The sequence below is a fragment of the Macaca thibetana genome, chromosome 5 (genome assembly GCF_024542745.1).
Source record: "Macaca thibetana thibetana isolate TM-01 chromosome 5, ASM2454274v1, whole genome shotgun sequence".
Classification (NCBI taxonomy): domain Eukaryota; kingdom Metazoa; phylum Chordata; class Mammalia; order Primates; family Cercopithecidae; genus Macaca; species Macaca thibetana.
The window spans coordinates 63616151-63641243 of record NC_065582.1 but is presented as its reverse complement, the minus strand read 5'-3'; positions in this window follow the sequence as shown (position 1 = coordinate 63641243).

The window sequence follows — 25093 nt, the reverse complement described above, 5'->3', positions numbered from 1 at the left end:
GGGTTCCTTTCTCTCTATACATACAGATGAGAACATAATTTAAACAAACCTCCTGAGTTATTATTTGATGTTAATCTGACAATCTTTGTGTACAGAGCAAAATAATCTATTTTTCTTGACTCACATTTTCCCTGATTCAAAGGCAGTAAACTCTTAAACTCATTATGTCTTTTGAGTCTTTATATTTCTTTTGTCAGTAATATGGCACCATCTTTAAAGATAGATGTAAGCAACATTTTAGGACCAAGATATGGCAACATGTATTAAAAAAAAATTGACCTAATTTGAGAATAAATATGATGTCTTAGAGAGATGTATCCTATCTTATACTATCATTGCAAATTTTCTAAGCCTATCCCTAGGGCACCACAACCCCTGTTTGTAAAGGTCACGTACGTGGTATTCAGCATGTTCACCAACCTGTTGAGATCAGCATATTTCTGGTGCATTTGGGCTTAGTGTACAGTAGCCAGGAGGTATTTCCATGTTGCTAGGGCTCTGAAGGGGGTCAAGACTGGAAACACACAGAAAATAGTGACAATGGGGTTAAGCAAGTAAGAGCTTACACATTGATGTATTGGGCATTTTGAATATGCTTATTTGTAAGTTTCACTTGAAAAATAAGAACTATGACTGGCTTATCTCACTTTGTATGAATAAACTGTGATTTGTTTATTTGGGAAATAGAGCATAAGCAAAGACAATTGACTTCCCTTGTTGTTCTTTGTATTAATCCACAGAGAACTATTAATAAAACCAAACCAAACAGAATAAACAGAAAAAAACAGCTGTGTATCAAGTTGAGAATGTAAAGGATTTATTGGTGTTCTTACTTGGCATAACAAAAGGCTATTATTCCTTATTTAGGCATTCAGTGTACCTTTAAAATCTAACTAGCCCATTAAAATTTGGAATGACTGGATTAAGCAACATAGGCGCTCGAGCTGAAGGAACTTCTTGAAAATAGACTATTTGTGAGCTGAATGTAGAGATTTCATTGACTTAAATCTTCTCAGTACAATGAGAAAATATGCATCTTGGGAAAAGAAATGGAAACATGCCAGTACCTGTTCGACCATAGCAGAATCAAGCAGATTTCTATTTCTCTGGTTTTGTTTCCTTGCCAATAAACAGACCCTTACTGTTTAGAAAATCACATATTAAAAACACTGAAAGACTAGGAATCTCTTGAGACTGATATTAAAATGTAAAATATTTTATCTACTGTCATCGAATCCTAAGAATATATATGATCAACACCCAAAGAGACACTGAAGGCTATTTTATTCCACCCCTCGAGTGGAGATTAAGTTTAGTGCTGCATTACCATGTATACAATTCTCCTGCTGCATTTGTGTGTCCTTTTATTAGCACACTGTTTTCACATCTAAATCAGAATTATATTTTAAAGTGTCTAAACAGGCTTTTGTAGTGTAACGGTTTTTCTCTGTGCTATTATAAAGGAACATTGTGTATTTGTTTTCATTTCACCAGAAGGCCATTAGAATATCTACTTTGTACTGGTTGGAAAAAACAAAAGATTACTAGCCCTCTTGAATAAGCTAGTATCACCATATTCTTGTCCTGACTGCTTTTCATCTGCTCTTTATGAGTCTGCACATGTAGATCCCTAGATGAAACAAGGAGAAGAATTAATTCCTAGAACATCAATACTGTGATTATTAGTATAATTCCACTTAAACTCTCAGGATGCATTATTTGAATTGACATTGCTTGAAAATGTGATACAGAGAAGGAAAGAAGAATAAAACTGATATCCAGACTGCAAAATTTTATCCTGATAATGGATATTCTTTATCCATATACCTGCATACAGGTATCCTGTATATTCTGATAAGTATAGATTCTAGAAAGAGCTTTATGAAATCCTTCACAATGAGGAAGGTCATCATTTGAAATCTAAAGGAGACTGATAATAAATAGCAAATTGGTCTATGATGCATTATAATACATGATAATTAATAATGTCTTTCTATCTGTAATGTCTCAAGAAAATCTTTAGCAACCATAACCGACTTCCATTCCTTTTAAATATTTCTCAAACTACTAACTTTGACAGGGCATTAGTCTGCTGACCGTGTACAGTAAATAACCAAAAGCATGGAATGTATCATTGGAGGATCTACTGTTGATGAAATCATCGTGATTTTTATAGCCTAGCTCACTTTTACAAGCACAGTGCTGCAAGGGTCAAAGCCCTGTTTCATGTCATACGGCAACAGAACAGAGCTGAACACCCACCGTGAGACACTGAGGTGGCCAGCTGGCATGGTGGCAGCTCTAAAATATTATTTTGCCCACCCACACAGTGTGTTTTAAGCCAGTAAATAAAGAACATACAGTAGTTTTAGAAAATTACCAACTATAAACAATTAAATCATTAGCTAAAATATTGATAATTAATAACAAGAAAGGACACAACACATGAAATTTAAATATAATTGAAAAATAAACCCTTTCTAAATGTAATGAACAAGCCAGGAAAAAGAAAAAGTTCTAAAATGCTATACAAGACAATACAGTCTACTATTTCAAGTTTCAGCCAAGAAACTACAGATCAGAACTAAATTTAACTACTAGTTTCAGCCATAATATTAACATGTAACACACTGTAGAATATATCCAGTACTCTTCTTGGCATTCTAAAAAAACAACTACTCTATGAAATAGAACAGACTATATATTAAGTGTTCTGACATGGAACACTATGTCATGTTCCAATTTCGGAACCTAACAAAAAAATCTAACATTCTGATAAATGAAAATTAGTGGACTAATTAGGATGACTTAAATAGGACCTCTGTAATAGTCACTTGTTAAAGCAAAATTTTAATTACACTTATAAAAGAAACTTATTTTCTAAATTACTTGATAAATACCCTAGAAAATTTTTTAGTCCACAATAATAAAATGATTAAATTTTTGAAAAATATTCTAATGAAAATAATGAATATGGATTGAAAGAAAAATTGTATTGGATTATATCAAGGGTGTGTCAAATTTTCTCATATAGAGACTGCATGTTTACCTTGAATAAAATGTCTAGGTAATTCCAAAGATAACATGGTGAAAAATGCTTTTCTTTTGTTCTGCTTTTTACATAAAGAACTCCAATCTTTTACAACTTTAAGTCCCATTTATTCTATGAGTCTTTTTCAGCAATCTGTTTATTTTTCATTTGTGGGATATTTCATATGTATCTCTGCATGATATTTTTGCTGATTTACTTTGTAAACTGACTGCAGTTTTTTTTCAGATAAGCTAGAAACTGTTATTCCTGTTGGATGCATGTGAACACTTAGATAAAAGATAATCAGAGAAAATATTATTTTAAAATGGGCCAGACTGTGCTGCAAGAATAAATTGTTATTGACTCATTTATCCTTCTGTTTTGAGGTTTTGTAGATAGCCATAAGGACCCAATGTAATCTAACAGTTTTTAAAATTGTTCTTGACTATAAATGTTTTTCTCTATAGCCATCTTTCAACCAGCCCTTTTTAGGTTACAAGTTGTAACGAGTACAGGAGAGTTACCAAAAAAAAAAAAAAAAAAAAAAAAGGGAAGGGGTGGGGGTAGAGGAAGGGTGTGTTCCATTACCACATTGTGAATATACTTAGCATGTTATCAAATTTTCTTTTTAAAAAATTCCCTTGTAAACACTTTGAAAATGCCCCACCTTCTTCCCAGAAGTGGCCTAGACTTCCGGACTCTCACTTTTAAGGTACAATGGTAGGAACTCACCTGTGGCTGTAGTGAAAGACAAAGGAGAAAGTGAAATGGAATTCCAGATGATGTGACTCCAGAAAGGAAGAAATAGATTGAAATTATCAATGCTTGTGGGAGAAAGCATTGTCTGCAGAGACTCTTCTGAGCATTTCTTGTTCTCATAAGCAAGACGACAAGAAAGTGGCTCTTAGAAATTTTTTCTGAGGAAAGGTTCATAGGGAACAGAAGATTTTGTGGTGTCCTACTTAAGGATTTAAAGAAAAATTCTTTATACAAAATTTGGATTAATAAAGGTGAAACAGAAGGCCTAAGATAATGATGAAGTATGGAAGAGTTAAGGACTACAACCAGCTGAGGTGAAAGGTTCGCATTATATAGAAGAAAAACTGAATTCTACAGAGCTGAGAGGAAATCTGAAAGTGAGGAATTGGAGAAGGCTGGGAAAGTTTGTGTAGGGTAGACCCAGCATGGTTGTGCTGAATGAGAGCTCTGAAAATAATATTGGGACATTTGAATTTTAATCCGGACTTTGAGTTATCTAAAAATAATTTTGGAAAATTTACATCACTGGACTAAGGTATCATCATTTGGAACTCTGATTATATGTAAAAAGATAAACGCTAAGGCATCTGCGGAGGTCAGAGTGCTAATCATTGCACCATAGAACCCCTTTACTAAGGCTTTGTCCACCTCTACATTCAATGTCAATGCAGTGGGGTACAGGAGAGGATGCCTATGTGAATAGCACCAGCTTCACAGTATCGCATGGAATAATTGTGTATTTTGTATATACTTCCCATTTTTAAATCACCCCATCAAAGTACATCATATATTGACATGCTTTAAACTGTGTTGTTTAAAAGCCCTTCTACTATCCTAGTGGAAACAAAGAGCACATTTAAAAAAAAACTGCATAGCATTTGGAGCTGGGCTTTTTTCTTTTTTTTTTTTTTGTGATACATATCCTTAAGTAGTTTGAAACAATCATTAGTTCTGATTTATGCCTTGTATATATAGAGAGTAAACTATTCTCTCACTGTGGTAGTTTCCAAGATACCATTTTATAAATGACAAAGTATCTAGTTAACAAAAGAAACTGAAGTCATTAATAAGGAAAACTGCTTTTCTAGAAAACCAAACATCTGAGCAACCAAGCTCTGAATAGCAATAAGCAATTTAAAATTATATGATAAGACAAATATGTCACTGTGACACCACTGAAGGTACATATGTTGAACTTCATCTTTCCCCTGGCAGCAGAAATTGCCTACAGAGGGAATCCATCAGTCTGGGGTGTAGACTGGGAAGGAGGGTTGGGACGACAGAAAGAATGTTCTCTCCCACTTAGAGGGTGGGAGTTAGGAATGAATCCCATAGCCAGTACAGAAATATTCTGTGGCTAAATAAAAGTTAGGATCATTTGCAATCTATGTTTTTTGAATCCTTCCAGCAGGGTCTCTCTATAGGGTAACCTTGCGGGACATTCCCCCCAAGAAAGAATAACCTTGAAGTATATAGGTGGCTTCCGTAGGAGTCTTTATATTATTGTAAATGAGCTAATCAAAATCCTAGCAATACTTAAACTGTCCACAAAAGATAATTTAGGGAAGTCATCTCCTTCACGTACTTCCTGCCAGCTTCCAACAATCGTATTGAACTCAAGAGGTAAACATGTTGTTAAATAGATTTAAGAGATACGTGCAGAAATAAAATTAAGCTGGTATATGTATAATGTATAAAGCAATGCATCACACACCAAGTAACACTAAGAACATTGATTTTGAAATACGTTGATTATGTGAGATACTGTAATTATGACAGTATATTGCTCATTTGGTCAACTGGCTGAAATGATAGGATAATAATTCATCTACTCGATAATTTGTTTTTTCTAAATAATTTCTATTTTTCCACAATAATAAGTGGAAATTTCTAATAGTGAAAGCCACATGATGTTAAAGATATATTTAACGAATATTTGTAAAAAGCTCACAAAAGTAATTATAATTCTGTTCTTGTTTATATCTGTTCCTTATAGGTGTTTCAATCTAAATTTAGAAAACACATGTAGAAACGTAAACAGTTTTTATCATATTCTTCTGTTTTAGATGTAGTTGGTTTTCTCTCCTGGTATGACATTGTAGCTATGCAAGCATGTTGGATTAAAAGAGGTAGCTGTAGGAAATAAAAATTTAGACCTTCATACGAGAAGCAAACCATTAATTATTCTATTCAACAGTTTATTTTCAGAAGGTTAAGCCCATGGAGTTTTTAATTATAATAGTTTGTGAGGAAGAAACATTTACTGAACAAATAAGAGACAACCCAAATGCTTTATAATTTTTGAGACAACTTCAAAGAATTTATGCAAATGAAAGTACTTGAATAATGATTTTTCAAACTGAAAATTATTTTACAAAACCATCACATGATATATTTTTCTATTGTTTTGTACTGATGAATCTTTCAGAATTGCCGGAAAATAAAGCTCCTAGGAATTATGGTAGCAGTGATATTTCTATTATTAGTGGCTATCACATAATTTTCAAACAGTAGAATGCAATACAACACTAAAGAAAAATTATCTTCTTGTTATAAACTTATGTACTAATGGATGAAACTCACAGGAGTCTATACAATACTCACAGTCTTAACTTTCATTAGAATTTGGATAATATAGAGAACAAAAATGGGTGCTTTACATTTCATTATATATTATTCTACGTATAGTCTACGTAATAATGATCTGGTGTGTATATATCTAAGCATTCTACATTAATCTTAGAAGGCCAGATCTTTAGGCTTTATGCCCTCAGCTTGCTCAGTCCACTGATAAGAATGTGAGCTGCTCTGGAAAGGGAGTATCTGCAAGGCAGTGGCTCACTGCAATGGAGGTACACCCTGAAGCTCCTGACATAAAAAGGCTGCCTGCTGATTGTCCTACCTGACATTAGGAAGTAAGTCTTTCCTTGAACTGGGTTCCATGTGGCGGATCTAACATGTCTATAACTAGGACAGTAACACTGGATAGAGTAGGAAGTGGTCAGAATATGAATATGTTTTGAAGGTAGAGCTGAGGGAATTTTCTGATCTTTAGTCATAAAGATGTGCAAGTAGAAACAGTAGTTGATATAAAATGTCCTCGTTTTTTTTTTTTTTTTTTTTTAACCAGAATAAATGCATGAATGGTGAACCATTTTTCTGAAGTGAAAAGAGTGAATTTGAAGGCTGGGGAACAGAAAAATTTTGTTTGGGTGTAAGTTTGAGCTATACAATATTTCTGAGTAGATATCAAGTATGGAGGTAGATGTGTATAGTTAGTGGGGATATTAGGGCTGTAAAATTACATTTGGAAATCTTTGCACTCAAAGAACTGGACAGAAGTGACAAGACAAAATGAGAAAGGTAAGGATGGAAACAACATTTAGAGTTAATCCAGTAATTAGATATTGAAATGTTGAAGTGGATCCACAAAGGATGCTAACCAAAATTTCCAGTGAGATGACAGAGAACAAGAGAGAGAACTAACTGAAGATGATGTTTCAGGTTTCAGAGACAGAGATCAAGATATTTTCCAAATCTCTGAATCTGAATATTTTTATGTTATGATGGAAAAACTCCCTGTATTAAAAAGGAACACAGCTGACTTTTGAATAGTGCAATGTTGTTGAAGTAAGACATTTTCTGTATAAAAACAAATGACTAAGCAATAGTATTGACTTTCATAAAGTTGTATTTAACTAGAAAGATGTTTTTTGAAGTGAAATAGAAATTAACTTTGACAAAAAAGGAGAAAGAGTTTAATATGCTTAATTATAATGGTTGCCCAGAAAAACATTTCAAATCCCAGTTAAATATGTTTTCTCCTAAATACACAAAAGCTGTACCCTCTGCATAAGTTTCTGCTTTGTCAGTAGCTAATTTTACACAGGTCTTTGCTTAGGAAGGAATTTTTTGGATTGGTATAACTAAAATATATTGTTAGCTTAGATTTCCTCTTGTGCTTTCGTTTTGTTGTGATAACTGCATATGTAAAACTGAGTCTCAAAGCAAACTTGTAGACACAATTACATTATTTTTTTAATGATAAATTGTTTTTACAGTTTATTTATTTAAAAAACAAAAATGAACATGAAATTCATTTGAGATGTCTTAAGATAATTTAAGCTTTTATTGCAAACATTAAATAATTTACCCATTCAGTACCTGGGCAAATGTTGTAATGCAATTCTATCACATCAATCAATTAATGTTGTTTTATATATACTGAAAGTATAACAGCAGTTTACATTTGGAACAAACATTTTAAACGTGTAACTAATGTGTGATAAAAGCATAATAAAAATTTTTGTTTATGTAGAAAAAATACCCACCTGTATATTTCTTCTGTGCCCATTGGTTTATTTTCCTTTAATGATCTTCAAGGATAGAATTAAAGTTTTTATCATTCACTCTTCCATGCTGATATGTGGATTTAAGACTCCTGAAATTTATATTTTATATACTCTCATATACAATTAGATTTTTAAATTCTTACTCTTCCAGTAATATAATATTTTTGAAAAGAAGTCCTCATTATGAAGAACCGTGTTATATTTTAATTACTATATGACCACATGTGCCCTGGAAAATATTTGTGAATTAAAATATTTGTTTAAGTAAACCAAAATTATATTTGGGTACATTCACTCAAACTAGTGTTTGTTTCTGGTAGAAATACTTGTTTACATTTCAATTTGTTAAAGGTTGTTTCAATCATAGTATTGTTTACGTCTAAGACATTCAGGATGATATGAAATTTTTGTAATTTGCAAAGAGAGAATTGCAAGTTAAAACATAGCTTACCCATGAAATTAGCAGAGATTCCCAATGATTAAAATTTACTTTAAATTAGGTAAATGGTGAAACTCTGCCATAATTGAATAAGTTTCAAATATTCAATTGTACAAAATGTGGGGTAGTGGTATCACAAGGTTAACAAAACCAATACTTTTTTAGTTCGTTTTTTAGTTACTACGTTGTAAAAGGAAAGGGGAAAATAAATTGTTTATTTGTTTTTATTTATCAGACCAAGTAGAAAGAGGACTGATCATTATAAAGAAAGTACACCCCTTATACTGAACTCAGAATTACCCACATGATCAGGAGACAGTCACTTTTTTTTTTTTTTTTTTTTTTTTTTTTTTTTTTTTTGAGACGGAGTCTCGTTCTGTCGCCCAAACTGGAGTGCAGTGGCCGGATCTTGGCTCACTGTAAGCTCCGCCTCCCGGGTTCACGCCATTCTCCTGCCTCAGCCTCCCGAGTAGCTGGGACTACAGGCGCCTGGCACCTCGCCCGTCTATTTTTTTTTTTTTTTTGTATTTTTTTAGTAGAGATGGGGTTTCACCGTGTTAGCCAGGATGGTCTCGATCTCCTGACCTTGTGATCCGCCCGTCTTGGCCTCCCAAACTGCTGGGATTACTGGCTTGAGCCACCGCGCCAGGCCGACAGTCACTTCTTAATGCTTTTTTCTGTCTCCCCCTTCACCACCAAGAAGAAATTAGCTTTCACTTGCCCTGTCTCTTTTTGAGAACTTGAGCTGTCCAGAATATTGGCACTATTTAGCAATACCACGTAATCTGTATTTTGGTACTGTGAGCATTTTACTGTAATTTGAAATATCATCTACTCAATAAATTTTTATTCATGGGTACATTCATCAACTTGTTTATTGTCAAAGGTAATTTAGTTTATCTAATTGAATATTGGTTATAATATTGCCTTCCTCATAGCCTTCCAGAGAGTATTTGTTTAATTAACAAGAACAGATATAGAAGGGCTATTCTATGCCTTAACTCTAATTAAGGGTAGTCATTCCAAAAAGAATGTAAATAGAGTAGTTGCAGTTCTCTAAGAAAAATCCTAGGCACCTTGTGTGTGTTTTTCAGTCATTTGTGGGGTATATAAAACTGCATGTTTTGCTCAAAAGTAAATTTTATTTACAAAATTTTCTTTAAAAGTGAGAGCTCTAGCTCAACCCACAATTTATTTCTACATTTACTTTTTCTTCAGTATCTGCTGGGGTTTGTGGTAGCTCATAAAGATACAAATGTGAATAATTTACAGTTTTGTGCCTAAGCCATGGCAGTGAAAAACAAGTAAAGAAAAACCATAATATGTGTGATAAAAGCTATAAAGGAATACTCAAGAGATTTAACAGTACCACAAAGAAGCAAGCAGATTTGAAGGCCAAACATTCCTAAATACAGTGTTTTGAAAGAGTATGGAAAACTTAAAAGCTAAGAAGTAATAAAATAGATTAAAAATGTAGCATTCTTTTTTCAAGTTACATTCACACTAGAGCAGAAATTCTTTTCAAAGACTGGCAAAAGAGAATCCTTAGCACCCTTACTGTAAAGAGATTAAGGAAAAGAGAGAAACTTATTTTGAGTAAAAATATTCCAGTTAGTTATCTCTAATATAGGGCTCTAGAATACTTATACTAGGGATCCATAAGACATAAAACCTGAAACCCCATAATGAAAAGATGATTATATTTCATATATGCCTCCCTTAGGGAAGAAAAGTTGTTATTTAAAATGAGGTTAGCCAGCAAATACAATTGTTTAATTTCAGCATGGGGTCGGATCCCAGGCATAGCTTTATAGCCATATTAGCAAGCATTAGTTTTCATGTGTTTTTATACTAAATCTTTTTAACATTACTTTTGGGAGATAAAAATAAAGATTATCAGAGTTCTTTTAATGCCTTCATCCACCATCCCTATGACCAATTCCAAGATGAAAATGAAAGAGACTTGACAATAAATAACACTTCAGTGCTCTGGGGTATTATACCCTCAGCAGCTCCATTTTTTGTTATTATAATTCTACTAGCCTCTAGCACTTAAGACACTAAACAGAAGTAAATAAAAGAGTGTCCAAAGGACTGAGACTATTGATAATTCCAATCTATTCGGGATTTTCTTATGTCTCAATGTTCAATTTGGAGACTTTTTTATTCAAGGGAAAAAAATCTTAAGAAAAGTATTCAATATGTTCTTTTTAAATCATTTTGAACACAATATTACTGCATTATCTACATACGTTCTTGTTTCAGATATATATTCTTTGCCTAAAAATATGTAATTATCATTCTATTTTATTTTTTCCATTTAAATTAACTAATTGTACTATATCCCATACAAATTCTCTTAATATAATTTTAGTAAAGACTGCTGATAAAGATTTAAATTACTAATTGAATAGTTATCGATTTTCTTGGAAATTTGCTTCCTTATAATACTTAACACTTTGTAATTCCTTCCTACAATTATCTTACCAATTAGCGTGCAATTAACACCTTCTCCTGGTGCTTCTACCTTCTTACCTACCCTTTTTCATTGTGTTTTATAATTTCCTTTCCCTGCTTAGCTTGTAAATATTAGTATTCCCTGTGGTGTTTTGCTTTGCCTTATAATTATATCTCTGCTCTCATTTTGTCTGCTCGCATAGTTTCGATATATGTCAGTATGTCAGCCTATCATCCCCAGAATTCAACAGATTCTCTCCTAAAATCTTACATTGCCATATAACTCAACTGATATTTAAATAAAATATTTTATAGCATAAGTTTGAAAAATGTTTTCTTCATTTTCCAATTTGATTTTCAAAATCTGTCTATGTCTAATTGCCACTCATTAATTGAAATATGTTCTGAAGATATAAAATTAGGAATGTAGCACTGAAGGAAAAATATCTGGGTCTCAAAAGTATGTACTTTGTGTATACTTGACTCTACCGCAACCAAATGTCACCCATTTTAACCATCAGTCAATAACTGAGTTGTGAAACTTTTTTTTTTTTTTGGTAGTTATTACCTTCAAGAAATATTGTTGTTTTCTTTATTGCATATTTGAGATACCTGACCAAGGTAAACTATGTATGTTTATTTCCTGGCAATTATAAAGGAGAGTCTTAAAAAGTGAAAGATGGGCTTGGCACGGTGGCTCACGCCTGTAATCCCAGCACTTTGGGAGGCCGAGGCGGGCGGATCACGAGGTCAGGAGATCCAGACCTTCCTGGCTAACAGGGTGAAACCCCATCTCTACTGAAAATACAAAAAAATAAGCCGGGCTTGGTAGTCCCAGCTACTCGGGAGGCTAAGGCAGGAGAATGGCGTGAACACAGGAGGAAGAGCTTGCAGTGAGCCAAGATGGCGCCATTGCACTCCAACCTGGGCGACAGAGCGAGACTCCGTCTCAAAATAAAAAAAAAAAAAAAAAGGGAAAGATGGTTTCATTTTTTCTAGTGGATGCTTTATGAACTATCACAAGGAGAAATGAAGTTAATTTATGTATCAATATAGTTTATAAGTTGATATTGATGTAAGTTTTCCTTAACATGAGTTCTTTCAACCAGAATTAACAAAGAACAAATCATATATTGAAATCTTTTAGAATGATTTAATTTTATAGTATATTGGACATATTCTTCATAAGCAGATAGACCGTCATTGCTCAGTGAAGATCATCCTCTGAACATACAAGAGGTGGTTACTTGTTGAAAATTACTGAATGCATTAACCCAGAGAAATGTCATTGAAATGTAATTGCTTTTGAAACAGGAGAAGACAGAGATCTCTTACAAAGGAAGTGAGGACATTTTTGAACTTCATTATTTCTGCTGTATTCTCAATTGAGCTTTCCCAGAATAAGCTTTCAGATTCCTTTTAAGATATTAATCATTTGATTACAGATTCTTCTATCAAAAAAAATTTTTGTTTGTGTGGTTCTGACTTTAATTAAGCCCTCTGGGTCAATATTGGAAAATGTATTCTCATGTAGTTTTACCTAGGAAAGAGCATAACCTAATTTCAGTTTATTTATTTATTAAAACCAGTTTGTTCCAAGGGCACTTTATCTATCTATGATACTAATAGTGATATACACCATGTATATTATTGCCCTTCTATCTTTGTTCCTTCAGAGTAGATATTCAGAAATGAGTTTCTAGTTATATTTCAGCATGTAGTTGTAGAATGAGAATGAGAGAGACATATGAAATGTGAACACCGTGAAACAGAGTAAAACAATAAAGTACCATTTAATTTAGATATCTAATGTGAAAAATTGTATTGTTTCATTTTTTGTAGTTATTACAAATTTAGAATAAATGTAATAAGTTACAAAGGAGATGCTTACGGCTTATAATTTAAAAATAAGTATAATTTTTATAGTCTAAAATACAATAAAGATCACATAAAAATCCCATTGAGCAGGACACCAGAAAAGAATGTTCTCCTGCTCTTTTGTCTGTCTACTCTTTAAATATTGCTAAAGTTTATTATAATAATACCTTAAAGAGACATTCAGCAAAATCCAGAAAGAAGTAGAGACGGTTACACCAAAGGACTCTCATATCAGTCACACTCCAGTGAAGAGATGTAACTACGCCAATTCTTTTAACAAAGAGAACCTAACATAAAGAATATGTAAGTAGATAGTAAAAATTGAAACATTATGAAAGAGAAAATAAGGAACCACATTGGAAGCAACTGTTGGAAGCATATGTCACCCCTAGAACTTGGAGAATGAAAAGAAGAGGTTGGGAACACTAAAGCTTTAAAGTCTGGAGGAGGGGACCCTGTCATGGTAAATGGAACTCTAGTCTCCCAGGGTCCCTGTTTGGCTAGCAGGAATATCTCAGAGCTTGCAGAGGGTGCCCTCAGGGGCTGGGACTCAGACTCGGGAGGAAGGAAAGCTGGCTGGCTCCTGCCAGTGTCATTGAGAAGTCACCAGCGGAAGTATTGAAAAAACTCCAGATTGTTGTAACTGAAATGAATCACCACTGTTGAGCTGAAGAAGGAAAGCTGTGCGACACTGAATGGAAAAGGAAGTCAAAGAAAGCAGAGAAAGGAATAATTTCCCCCTGTCTCTTTCAGCCCTGCATTCTCTTTTAACTCTCTGTATTATTTGATCCTAAGAGGAATCCAACTAACAATGGATTGTGGTTTACAGAGTCCCAGCTCCAGGATCATAGATCATTTTGTAGAAAGATGAGTTAAAAATGAGAAAAAAACAAACAACTCCATCAAAAAGTGGGCAAAGGATATGAACAGACATTTCTCAAAAGAAGACATTCATACAGCCAACAGACACATGAAAAAATGCTCATCATCACTGGCCATCAGAGAAATGCAAATCAAAACCACAATGAGATACCATCTCACACCAGTTAGAATGGCGATCATTAAAAAGTCAGGAAACAACAGGTGCTGGAGAGGATGTGGAGAAATAGGAACACTTTTACACTGTTGGTGGGATTGTAAACTAGTTCAACCATTATGGAAGACAGTATGGCGATTCCTCAAGGATCTAGAACTAGATGTACCATATGACCCAGCCATCCCATTACTGGGTATATACCCAAAGGATTATAAATCATGCTGCTATTAAGACACATGCACACATATGTTTATTGCGGCACTATTCACAATAGCAAAGACTTGGAATCAACCCATATGTCCATCAGTGGCAGACTGGATTAAGAAAATGTGGCACATATACACCATGGAATACTATGCAGCCATAAAAAAGGATGAGTTTGTGTCTTTTGTAGGGACATGGATGCAGCTGGAAACCATCATTCTTAGCAAACTATCACAAGAACAGAAAACCAAACACCGCATGTTCTCACTCATAGGTGGGAACTGAGCAATGAGATCACTTGGACTTGGAAAGGGGAACATCACACACCGGGGCCTATCATGGGGAGGGGGGACGGGGGAGGGATTGCACTGGGAGTTATACCTGATGTAAATGACGAGTTGATGGGTGCTGACGAGTTGATGGGTGTAGCACACCAACATGGCACAAGTATACATATGTAACAAACCTGCACGTTATGCACATGTACCCTAGAACTTACAGTATAATAAAAAAATAAAAAATAAATTAAAAAAATGATAAGAATAGCTTAATAACTACTAATGTATACAACTATTCATAATTGATTCACAATTGAATCTTAAAGATGGCAATGTTTTGAAGGTGAATTTTAAAATCATAACATCAAATTTAGTCAGCAAGTTTTGCTGATTTGCTTCATATCCCCAAAGTGACAAAACATAGTGGGATTTAGAGAAAATTTAAGGAAGTTCCTGATTTCTCCTCTTAAATAACTCCTTGTGAGAGATAGGACAAAACTGCACCTTACGGGGAGAAAGGAAAATATGAGCAAAACTATAAAAAATAATACTCATTCATACCTATCTCCCAAGAGCATAAAACTTACTTCTATGAACAAGGTAACCAAATGAATTATCAAAAGGATGGCTTTACAATCTGACCATCAGAAAAAGAAAAAAGTCAGCTTTCTCAAGAAGTATATGTATAAGATATATTTATGGTCCCAAGGAGAGTACCTTGTTCTTACAATTGTTTATAAAGAGAAAAGTTATGCTATATAGAATAAGAACCAATTATTTATTTTCCCCACAACTCCCTAAAATCACTAGTTCTCATTTTCTGTATTTATCTAGAATATATTTGGTTTTTAACTTTTAAAACACAATCTAGAAAAGCAGTCACATTTGCTCATTAGCTATCAAAATGTTTTTTATACTTTTTACTTCTTATGTTTTTGAAAATAAACTCCCAGAATTTTTACCAAAAATCATGGTTCTTAGTTTTGAGTGGAAGGAAATTGAATGAGAAAGAAAATGAGAATCGCTGCAGAGCAAATTGTTTTCAGTGCTTACCTTTGTGTTAAAATGGGAATGATTATACTATACTCATCTCTAATGGCTAGTAAAAAGTTAAACATAAATAACTGTTTCTAATTCGTCCTGTTAGAGCTAAAGTAAAAGAGTGCATTCCCTAAGTGTGGATGCACCTCGATTTTTCTCTTCTTGATATACATAATTATAAGAAATTCATTAAAATATCAAAGATACATATTTATTTATATCAATTTTATTGCTCAGTATCATAAATCTAGAAAAAATATATAAATTATTTTAGCAAAAGCTTTTAAAAAGTGGCTAACTTTTCTTGTGTACCTTCTACCTATCCTGAGCTATTGTATGAAATGCAGAAAAATTGGCAAAGAAATAGATACAATTCCATGCCCTCATGCAGCTTATATTCTAGTGAAAAGCAATAGTCAAAAAGCAGGTACAGTATGTTATGCAATAATACATTGGCATGGTGAGAAATAAAACAGGAAAGAAGTATAGAATCTATTAGCAAAGGGAGAGGTTATTATAATCTAGAATTATGAAGGAAGCCTCACTGAAAGAGTGCCTTAGAATATAGATAAAAAGGGGGAAACTGATAGTGAACATTGATTGTTTGGGCAACACCATTCAAGATAGTGAGAGGTAAGTGCAAAAACCCCAAGACTGCAGCAAATCTGGATGTTCAAGTAACTGCAAGGAGACTGTTGTAACAAAATTAGCAAGGGTAGAAGAAGCAAAACAAGAGACTATGTAAGTAAGGGAAAGCAGAAGATATAGGACCTTGTAGAGACTGGCCTTGCTACTGTAGTTCAAGTGAGGTATAGCAACGGCAGCATTAACGCTGGCACTAAAACTGAACTTCTTTACATATTTTCCACGACTTACTTTCGTAAACTTATTTTATCAACTATGAGTTCTGCAATTATGTAGAAATTTTGCAAGAGGCACAAATCAAAGAGCCCATCACAGCTATTCTGAGTTGAACTTGTAACAAAGAAGAATAGCTTAGGTTAAATAGCTTTTTAGGTTAAGCAGAATTGAAATCTTCATGCATAGATTGATCCAATGGTACACAGGAATAGATCATAGAAAATATCAGTTAACTGTAATCTTTGCATTAAATAAAATGCTATATTTTTCTCTCTTGATTATGTCTCATGCCTGCATTCTCCCTTCTCTAAAAGTTATTTTGTAAAAGTGGTAAACAAATTTTACCCATGTCAGTTTTAAGTAAAAGGGAAGAATCATCAATAATAATAGTCTTAAAGCTTGAATGAGTAACTTACATGAAAAAACAACATTTGCTCACTTATACTTTTGAAATATATGTTATGTAAATTAGTTATTGAATAAATCAATATGGGAGAAGAGACAAATCTTCTTTATAGACAAATATTTAACAGAGATAATTTTAAACTTTTCTTAAAGTACATAGAAAAAATTTGAATAAGCAGAAATACATAAAATGTTCATGAATAGGACAATATTGTTAATACTTTATTTGAAAATTAATCTAGATATTAAGTACAAAAGGAGGAAACTGTTTACTTGGACATTTTGAGGAACTCTGAATCTTAAATAATAAGAGTTGACAGATATGTAAAATGTAGAAAAGGAGAGCACAGAGGAGAAATTGACCTCTCATTTATGAAAACCTCTCATTTATAACAGGACAGAAAACACAATAATAGAAACAAAAACAGACCCGTGGAAGAGGCTCAGATTTATATGAAAATATGTCAATATTAATATGAAATGACAAATTAATGTTGAAAAGATACACTGAAAACTAAGACTTAGCTCAACTGGCTTACTCAATAGAAAAAAATTAAAATATTTCTTAATACAACATATAGATGAGAAATCATGGTAGATTAAAAGCCTAAGTATTAAAAGTGAAGTTTTGTGGTTAAATGTTCTTTTTTTTTTTTTTTTTTTTTTTTTTTGAGATGGAGTCTCGCCCTGTCGCCCAGGCTGGAGTGCAGTGGCCGGATCTCAGCTCACTGCAAGCTCCGCCTCCCGGGTTTACACCATTCTCCCGCCTCAGCCTCCCGAATAGCTGGGACAGTGATTTAAGATCGCTGTGAAATGTGAAAAAGTACATTAAAAAGTGCTCAACATAATTAACCATTAGGGAAATGCAAATATTAAGCCATGATGAGGTATTACTATGTACCTTCTAGAATAACTAAACTTTAACAATGACAACACCACCTGGCTGTGAAGGACATGGAGAAAATATGTCAATCTTACATTGCCGGTTGGTATGTGAAATCGTACAGTCATTCTGGATAAAAGCTTGCCTGTTTCTTATAAGAGTAAACATGTAAATATATAACTTAAAAATTGCACTCTTGGGCAGTAGCTTCATTTGTAATAATCCAAACTGGAGATAACCCAAATGTTCTTCAGTGGATGAATAGTTAAATAAATTGTGGTACATCCATATTATGGAATACTACCCAGCAATACATAGGAACAAACTATTGATACATGTAGCAAATTGCATGAATCTCTTGACCATTACGCTGAGTGAAAAAACACAATCCTACAAAGTTTCATACCATGATTCCACTATATAACATTTGTTTTTGATGTTGGTGGTGGTGAATATTTGGGTTGTTTCTGTCTTTTGGCTACTGTGATTAACACTGCTATGAACATTGATATCGACATATTTTTTTGAGTCTAGTCTTTCAAGTGCTTTGGGAATATATCCAGAAGTTGAATTTCTGGATTTTGTAGTAACATCATGTTTAATTTTTTGTTTTGCTTTTATTATCATTTTGATATATAATAATTATACATATTTATGGAGTACTGAGTGATATTTCAATATAGGTATACAATTGGCAATGATGAAATTGAGAGTATTAGCATAACCGTCACCTCAAGCATTTATAATTTATTTTCACTGGGAACATTCAAAATCTGTGCTTCTAGCCATTTGAAAATGTACAATAAATTGTTGTTAAATGCAGCCACCCTATAGCGCAATAAAACACTAGAATTTCATGTATTTGCTATGGTGAAGAGTGCCACAATAAATATGGAAGTGAAAATGTCTTAACTGTCTAATATACTGATTTTCTTTGTTCTTGATTACTAATTTACATACCCATCAACAGTGTATAAGGCTTTCCCTTTCTCTGCATCCATATCAGCATTTGTTATTTTTCATCATTTTGATAATAACCATTCTAACTGGAGTGAGAAGGTATCTCATGGTTTTTATTTGAATTTCTCTCAGAACTAGTGATGTTGAGCATTTCTTCATAGACCTGTTGTCCACTTTTAAGTCTTTTTGAGAAATATCTGTTCAGATACTTTGCCCACTTTTTAATTTGATTATTTGCTTTTTTGCTGTTTAGCTCTTTGAGTTCCTTGTGTATTTTGCATATTAGTCCTTTGTTGCTTGAATAAATTACAAATATTTTCCCCTATTTTATAGGTTGTCTTTTCACTCTGTTGATTATTTCCCTTGCTGTGCAGAAGCTCTTTAGTTTGATATAATCTCTCTCATTTGTGTATTTTTGCTTTTGTTGCTTGTACTTTTGTGTTTTTGTTGCTTGAGGTCATCTCTGTAAAATATTTGCCCAGATCAATATCCTGAATCATTTCCCCTATGATTTTTTTAGTAGTTTCAAACCTAACATTTACATCTTCAATCCATTTGATTTGATTTTTGTACATGGGGACAGATACGGGTCTAGTTTCATTTGTATACATATGGTTATCTGTTTTTTTCAGCACCATTTGTTGAAGATTGTTTCTTTCTCAATGAAAGTTCTTGGCACCATTGTTGAAAATCAGTTGACTATAATAGATTATATACACACAAACATGTAGATTTATTTCTGAGTTTCCTATTTTGTTTCATTGTCTACATGTCTGTTTTTAGGCCTGTAGCATGCTGTTTTGGTTACTATAGCTCTGTAGTATAATTTTGAAGTCAGATTATGTGATGACTCTAGCTTTGTTATTTTTGCTCAAGATTTCATTGACTATCTTGGATCTTTACCATTACCATATGAATTTTAAGATTTTTTTTTTTAAATTCCAACTTTTATTTTAGATTCAGGGATACATGTGTAGGGTGTGCAGGTTTGTTACATAGGTACATAGGTAATGTGTGCCATAGTGGTTTGCTACACAGATCATCCCATCACCCAGGTATTAAGCCCAGCATCAATTAGCTATTCTTCTTGATCTCCCTGCTTTCAACGCTCACCCAATTCTGCAGTCGAAAAATTTAATGAATGAAATAAAAAAACACAATAGAGAGTTTCAACAGCAGACTTGATCAAGCAGAAGAAAGAAGATGTGAATTTGAAGATAGACCATTTGAAATTACCCACTGAGAGAAAGGATAAAATTGTATGAAGAAAGCCTACAAGTTTTATGAGACAGCACAAACAACTATGCATATTATGAGAATTACAGAAGAAGAAGATAAGGGAAAAGGCATAACACACATTTAATAAGATAATAGCTGAAAACTTTCCAAGTCTGAGGTGAGATATTGAATTCCAGATGTAGTAATTGCAAAAGTTTCCAAATATATTTTACCCAAAAAGGTCCAACTCAAGAAACATTACAGTGAAATTGTCAAAAGTCAAAGATAAAGAGAAAACAGCAAGAAGAAAATGCCCAGTCTCAAATAAGGGAATCCTCACTAGACTTATAATGCATGTCTCTGCTGAAACTTTACAGGCCTGTAGAGAATGGGATGACATATTCAATGTACTAAAAATAAAAATTAACCAGGAATACTATACTCAGCAAAACTTCAGTAATGAAGTTCTTTAGAAATGAGCAAGGAATAAATTCTTTCCCAGATAAACAAAAGCTGAGGGAATTCATCTATATAGCATTCTTAAAATGAGAAAATTACAGAAATGGAAAAAGACTAGTAACTCCAAGGGTTAAGATTGTGGAAATGGGTGCAACACTAAAAGGGTAACAGACTGGATCCTTCTGATGATGAAACTCTTTTGTAGATAAAATGTTTTTATGCCAATATTCTGGTGGTAATTTTGTAAGATAGTTATGCAAGATTTTATTGTCAAGTGAAACTAGATTACTTTGTATTATTTCTTTTTCTTTTTCTTTTCTTTTCTTTTCTTTTTTTTTTTAATTTGAGACAGGCTTTCACTTTATCACCCTGGCTGAAGTGCACTGGCATAATCATAGTTAACTGAAGCTTTGACCTTCTGGACGCAAGCGATCCTTTTGCCTCAGTCTAGGAGTGGCTAGGACTATAGGTGCATACCTCCACTCCTGGCTAGTTTTTAAAGATTTCTGTAGAGATGGGGTCTTCTATGTTGCCCAGGCTGGTCTTAAACTCCTGACCTCAAGTGATCCTCCTGTGTCAGCCTCCCAATGTGCTGACATTACAGGCATGAGCCACTATATACAGTTTGCATTCTTTCTTTCTTTCTTTCTTTCTTTCTTTCTTTCTTTCTTTCTTTCTTTCTTTCTTTCTTTCTTTCTTTTTTCTTTCTTTCTTTCTTTCTTTTTTTGAGATGGGGTCTCACTCTGTTGCCCATGTTGGAGGGCAGTGGTGTAATCTCGACTCATTGCAACCTCCACCTCCCGGGTTCAAGCAATTCTTATGCCTCAGCCTCCTGAGTAGCTGGGATTATAGATGCATGCCACCATGCTGGCTAATTTTTTGTATTTTTAGTAGAGACAGGGTTTCACTGTGTTAGCCAGGATGGTTTTGATCTCCTGACCTCGTGATCCACCCACCACGGCCTCCCAAGTGCTAGGATTACAGGCCTGAGCCACTGTACCTGGCTTGTATTATTTCTTAATAAGACAAATGAATCTGCAATTATCTAAAAAACAGTTAAACTAAGAAATAAGCATATTTTTTAATATGGCCATTGTAGATGTTAAGATTCAGCTGACATTGTAAGATTGTTCTTACACTCTCTTAATCTGACAAAAGTTAATATATTTTACAAAAAGTTATTGTAATATATAGAAATAAGTAATCTGTAGGTACATAAGCAGAAAATTAACAGATAGTTCATAGACTACAATACTCAAAGGGGTAACAAGTATGTGGGGAGATAAGGAACTTCACTGGGAATCAGGTACAAGAGCATAATAAAACTACCTACCAGGTCTGAAAATATTAAAAATGCAAACTTCAATAAGAGTTTAGAGATGTGCAGAAACAAAATGCCTGATGGATTTGTATTTTATAGGCAAGCATATTAGTATAGCCTTCCTAGAGAGCACTCTTACAGTGCTTGGTCAAATTTAACTTATATACCTGTATGTACCCATACCCATACCCATCACAAACACGCACACTCACAGAACCTATGATCTTGCAATTCTTCTTCTTTGTACATAGCACAGTATCATTCACACACTATTCCATTAGAAGACATACATACAGATATTAATTTCCATGCATTTTGGGGTAAGGAAAAATTCAAGATAACTTGTATGTCTGTTAATGCAGACATAGGTAACAAAATATGATGATATACAGTAAAGAATATTATGCAACCATTGGAAGCATCAAACAAGATGTAGACACAGAATTGTAGACAAATTTTAATATTATGGAAAGAAAATGTTGCCACTAACAAGAAAAGTTTTATGAATTTTTACAGAACATGTTTCTACAAATATACAGGACCTAATCAGTGCTGTGTATTTATAAGATAACATGCAATTATAAGGATATATATGTAACATATTGAAAGCTTGCCAATGTGTGGTGAGGGGTTAAAGTAAATAATAAAATAAAGTAGTATTATTAAAAAATTAAATTTTTAAATGATATACTAGGGCATTTTTTTTTCTGTATTTTTCCTCCTACTCTAATAATAGTGAGCAGAGTCAAACTCCAAAAACAAAAAGGTCTTAATTACTTGGTATTCTAAAGTGACCTGCCAGTAACTGAGGCCAGTTATCTCTCTCAGGGCTTATTAAATATTAAGAGGTGACTGAACCAGCTGGACTACCTCCAATCATCACCCTGGCAACTACTTATCCCTCAATTCACAGTTCCTAAAACATTTAAGAAAGAAAGAAAGAAAGAAAGAAAGAAAGAAAGAAAGAAAGAAAGAAAGAAAGAAAGAAAGAAAGAAAGAAAGGAAAGAGAAAGAAAGAAAGAACAGATCCTCTGCCTAATACAGGCTGTAGTAACTCTGTCATGATTCACCCCACCAAGTGATGAGACATTTCCACCGCATAAGCCATGTGCCTAATGAAAATCCCAAAATAATCACTTGTTGAGCTCGAAAGAGCTGAAGTATCTATACCACAAAATCTGTAGGATTTAGTTTTTACATTGGAGATTAGATCCAGAGGCAGAGATAGAGTGGAGACCCAGGGACAACTTTGGACCAGTCAATCTGAATCTGCCAGGGTATCCTGGAGAAATGACTGTGCATTTCTTAACTCGACACGCTGCATGAAGATTGGGACTGAGCCACACATTTGTTCGTGTGAAGTCCAGAATTGTGCAATGCATGGTCATATGGATCAAAATGCGTTAAACATTATTCTGATTCTTCTTTTGTTGGAAGAGCCTTCATTGTGACAATTTCCTCCGAAAGACGATAAGTATAACGTCAAGTTTTCTACTAAAAAGATATACTCACAATTTAAAACAGACTGCCGAACGGGGGGCTACCCTGGGATATCATTTTTGTTTTGTCATCATGTTTCAAAAGTGATAGATACTTTTTAGGATTATGTAAGTTAGAAATCAAGGATACATCTTGGGCACCCTACTTTCTTTTACCTATCTTATTTGATCACAATACTCTATTTATCTTATGGAATATTTATTGTTTTGAAACTGTCCGTTTCTAATAATATCAACTTTCATCATCTTAAACTAAGCTGCCATAATCTATAAACCTCATTGATGTAATTGTCTCTAGACTTCCATAATTTATCCTGACTCCAATCAGTTTATTACACTGAAGCTAGGTGGTTATTTAAAAATGCAGTTCTAGTCATATTACTATTCCAGTGCTACCCTCCATCTTCTAACTGAAAACATTTCACAAGTTTTATGTTGTATATAGGTTAGGAGGTTGGACTAAACAATTAGTAAAAAACCCTCATGTGGCCTACAAGTGGCTGCATTTATGGCCTCCTACTAAAATGGTCACTAATACAACCTGTTGATGAAAGTTAAGTTTATTAGATGTATTGGAAAGGTACCACTTGAACAATAGATCTAAGGGAAGATACCACCTTGACAGTCTTAGTAGTATCTCAGAAGAAAAAAGTTAGGAGACGATATTTATCAAGTTTTGAAATATGAACTTAAATGGTGTAAAGACAGTATTTCAAGTTAGGAAAACTACCAGGATTGGGCATATTTTGTATCATAATAAAAGCTTAGTATTTAGTGACTCAGGTTAGAAGTGAACTTTGTTAAGTAAATTGTTGTTTGATAAATGTGCCGGTTGTCCAAGATAGCAATGCATTCTTCTGATCAATGAACTACTTTCCCAGAGGAGTAACTGATTATTCAGATAGATCGACATGTAGGAACTTCACAGAAGAACCAGAGATGGCATCTATTGGCTTACAGACTAATTTCCAAGGCAAGAATTCCTTTAAACCACTAGAAAAATCTGTTGAATCACTGATTCATAGTTGTCCCTGGTGGCTTCAGTTCTTAGTCCTTAATAATTAAACTACCTGGATGGGAAGGTCTCAGTTCTCATTCTTCAGCTTGAGGCTTATACCAACTCTTCTCTATCTTCTCCAGCCATAGTCCCTTGTTCCAGGGACTTGTATCAGGGATTTAAATATACTTTGGCCCTTCTTTCAGCAATGTTTTCAAATACGTATTTTCCTCCACATAGAATGCTCTTAACATAGTTAACTCCTATTTTTTTTTCACAGTGCTGTCATGACTTCCTAAGAGAAGTCTTTCCTGACACCTCTGCCTAGGCGAAATCACCTTATGCTGTGCTTTCATAGTTCCACCAATTTCTTATTTGTAACACTTGTTATAGTTGTAATTGTATTTTGTTGCTTGATTATTTGATGAAGAGGCACTTCCTCCACCAGACTAAATTTTAAGAGGTAAGGTTCCATATTGCTCTGGCTCACTCTTAGACTCTCATTTTCTATTACAGCATCAGTCACGTATTAGATACTAAAATATTTGGATGGAGAGATCAATGGAAAACAACTCTCTACCTAAACAATATATCTGATTTTATTTGATATATACAGAATATTTTCCCAACAAACATGCCAGAGACTCAGTATCATATAATTTAAATATTTAAAAAATATGACCCTTTTAAAAAAATCTAAAATTTCAGAATTAGGCATTATAATTTATGAAATATGTTAATCAAAGTGATTCACGGCAATTAGGATTATTCAAAGCACTTTAATACATGAGAAAAAAATTTTCAAAACAGCAAAATTTTTTCACTTTTTATTTTATAGTATTTTCTCAGAAGATATTATGTAACCAAACTTAAATATGGAAATTTGAATTTTAACATCTGTGAACAATAACAAAATGTTTTATTCATTATAATCTTAGATGGTGGGAAAATTAAACATAAGACTAATATTTTAAATTGATGTATTTTTTCATATTTTTTCTCAAATTAATTTTAA